The sequence below is a fragment of the Schistocerca cancellata genome, unplaced genomic scaffold (assembly GCF_023864275.1).
Source record: "Schistocerca cancellata isolate TAMUIC-IGC-003103 unplaced genomic scaffold, iqSchCanc2.1 HiC_scaffold_1048, whole genome shotgun sequence".
Classification (NCBI taxonomy): Eukaryota; Metazoa; Arthropoda; class Insecta; order Orthoptera; family Acrididae; genus Schistocerca; species Schistocerca cancellata.
In genome coordinates, this window is record NW_026047048.1 from 5001 (window position 1) to 7500 (window position 2500).

General features: G+C 56.0%; 1 non-coding gene across 1 annotated transcript in view; it reads left to right on the forward strand.

Moving 5' to 3' along the window:
* Positions 1-1991: 1991 nt before the first annotated feature.
* Positions 1992-2500, forward strand: part of LOC126151258 (small subunit ribosomal RNA) — a 1909-nt gene continuing 1400 nt past the window's right edge. The window contains exon 1 of the ribosomal RNA XR_007531885.1: positions 1992-2500. This exon is cut by the window's right edge and continues 1400 nt beyond it. This is a non-coding gene — a ribosomal RNA (small subunit ribosomal RNA).

Below are 2500 nucleotides of genomic sequence, written 5' to 3' on the forward strand. Positions count from 1 at the left end.
AATTTGCACCGCAATGTAACTCAATTTGCACCGCAATGTAACTCAATTTGCACCGCAATGTAATGCAATTTGCACCGCAATGTAATGCAATTTGCACCGCAATGTAATGCAATTTGTACCGCAATCTACCCCCACATTGTGCCTTAACCTAACCCACATTGTGCCTTAACCTAACCCACATTGTGCCTTAACCTAACCCACGTTGTGCCTTAACCTAACCCACGTTGTGCCTTAACCTAACCCACGTTGTGCCTTAACCTAACCCACGTTGTGCCTTAACCTAACCCACGTTGTGCCTTAACCTAACCCAAGTTGTGCCTTAACCTAACCCAAGTTGTGCCTTAACCTAACCCAAGTTGTGCCTTAACCTAACCCAAGTTGTGCCTTAACCTAACCCAAGTTGTGCCTTAACCTAACCCAAGTTGTGCCTTAACCTAACCCAAGTTGTGCCTTAACCTAACCCAAGTTGTGCCTTAACCTAACCCAAGTTGTGCCTTAACCTAACCCAAGTTGTGCCTTAACCTAACCCAAGTTGTGCCTTAACCTAACCCAAGTTGTGCCTTAACCTAACCCAAGTTGTGCCTTACCCTGCTCTGTAATTGGCATATGACACGTTACATTAATGTATTGTCCAACCGCAACCCGCTCAGAATGTTGTGTACACAGCTACGTGTCATCTCCCCATAACAGCTGCATTGCAGTGTGGTACGCCATAGAGACGTGTGGGAGTAATGGACGCAGTGGATGGCGATCAGCATGAGCCGTCTGTTCATGTAGTGGCGCGTGTATGCAGACGTAGTAGTCTCTTCTCACACAATGTGATAGCACGGTGCCCCGCGTTCCACATCTGCGACATGCTACAGAGGCCGGTTGACAGTTGGTCGCGCAATGGACATCGCATACGTACGGGGGCACCTTCCACGTGCCCTCTAGTCGGGCACATTTTGTTGCGTGGATGTGAGCGGATGTAGTGTGTCTTGACACCTGACAGGCAGGCATGCAATAATAGTTGACTTTGCAAACGGGGATGGACGTGTACGTTTACTGGTGACGTTACGCAAATGAACAACTGGTAACCCGTTGTGGTGCGGTTGTCCTTGCTGGAGGTACATCTGTGAGGGCAACGATCGGTACAGCTACGAAGCGGTCCCCACCATACCAACGAACGTGAATGTGAATCTGGGTGTGAAGCGATACGCGGCTGTGGGTGGGTGGGACTGTCCCCGGCCGGTGAGGGGGGGCCGCCCGGCGTGCTGGCCGCGCGGTGCGTGGGCGCACGCGCTACAGCCGGCTGGTGGGGGCGCCCAGTGGCAGGCGCGCCGGCCGACGGACGCGGCAGGCGGCGCAGCTGCGCGCCGGGGCACCCTGCGCGCGGCGCCGTGCAGCCAAAGTGGGTCCTCGCCGGCCCGGTGCGAAGCGCGGTGGACATCTGCAGTGTGCTGGTCCGATTGAGGACTGTGTGCGTTGAGGATGCGCCGCCGCCCGGCACTCGGCGCCGCGACGCCGTCTGCTGCTCGGTCGCCCCAGCGGTTCTCGCTGGTGGTTTGTATCGCAGTTGTGCAGACGTGTTGGCACGTGCGCTGTGCTGGGAGAGTTCGCTTCGGCACCCACGTGGGGCCTTTGCCCTTCTGTGGCGCTGGCGTTGGAGCTGCCGGTCACCGTAGGTGGCGCGTGTTGTCTCCCGCCGGCAATGCCACGACAGCACGCTCCCGGGCCTCTGTCGGCAGCGGCAAGCTCAGTTGGGAGCACGGGTGGTCGCACCTAAAGCGTCTACTCGCCTAACTCCGGGCGATTGCGCCTCTCTCGAACCCGACCAAGTACTTAGGACGGCGCTGCGCGCCGCCGGGACCTGAGAGGGTTTCGAGGTGTATTGTGCAGGGGAGCTCAGCCTCCTCCTGTTTGCAGAATAATTGAGCGGACGCTTGCGTGTTCGCGCGGGCCCCTGGGACACACTCCCGGGCGGCCGGCTGCTCAGCTCTAGTTGACGCAGCTCCCTGGTTGATCCTGCCAGTAGTCATATGCTTGTCTCAAAGATTAAGCCATGCATGTCTCAGTACAAGCCGCATTAAGGTGAAACCGCGAATGGCTCATTAAATCAGTTATGGTTCCTTAGATCGTACCCACGTTACTTGGATAACTGTGGTAATTCTAGAGCTAATACATGCAAACAGAGTCCCGACCAGAGATGGAAGGGACGCTTTTATTAGATCAAAACCAATCGGTCGGCTCGTCCGGTCCGTTTGCCTTGGTGACTCTGAATAACTTTGGGCTGATCGCACGGTCCTCGTACCGGCGACGCATCTTTCAAATGTCTGCCTTATCAACTGTCGATGGTAGGTTCTGCGCCTACCATGGTTGTAACGGGTAACGGGGAATCAGGGTTCGATTCCGGAGAGGGAGCCTGAGAAACGGCTACCACATCCAAGGAAGGCAGCAGGCGCGCAAATTACCCACTCCCGGCACGGGGAGGTAGTGACGAAAAATAACGATACGGGACTCA